The 327-nt window shown below is 68.2% G+C and overlaps 1 protein-coding gene across 1 annotated transcript in view; it reads left to right on the top strand.

Moving 5' to 3' along the window:
- Nucleotides 1-173: 173 nt before the first annotated feature.
- The window catches only part of LOC104074029 (cytohesin-1-like), a gene marked incomplete at its 3' end in the record, with an annotated part of 2912 nt that continues 2758 nt past the window's right edge, over nucleotides 174-327 (top strand). The window contains exon 1 of the mRNA XM_009573997.1: nucleotides 174-236. The remainder of the gene's footprint in view (nucleotides 237-327) is intronic.

Raw genomic sequence — 327 nt, 5'->3', positions numbered from 1 at the left:
AAGCTGGTTCAGCCCCAGGGCAGCACTCGGGGTGGGAAGGAGGGAAGGAAGGAGGGGCTGCGGGGCCTCCTGCAGGAATGGCCCCAGGACTACCGTCAGGGCTGGGGGCCTGGAGGGCTTGGGAGGGAGGGAGCGAGGCACCTCCTGTCTCAGTGCGCTCTCTCCCCTCAGCGGCTGAAAGATGAGATAGCAGAAGTGACGAATGAGATCGAGAACCTGGGGTCCACGGAGGAGAGGTGAGTCCTCTGCTGTCGCAGCAGCCCAGGGTCCCCGCTGAGCCCCCTCCCCTGCGGCGAGGGCACCCCTGAACGCCGGCCCCCTCCCCCC

This window comes from Fulmarus glacialis, unplaced genomic scaffold, assembly GCF_000690835.1.
Source record: "Fulmarus glacialis isolate BGI_N327 unplaced genomic scaffold, ASM69083v1 scaffold35563, whole genome shotgun sequence".
Lineage (NCBI taxonomy): Eukaryota > Metazoa > Chordata > Aves > Procellariiformes > Procellariidae > Fulmarus > Fulmarus glacialis.
This window is presented reverse-complemented; position numbering and strand designations above follow the sequence as displayed.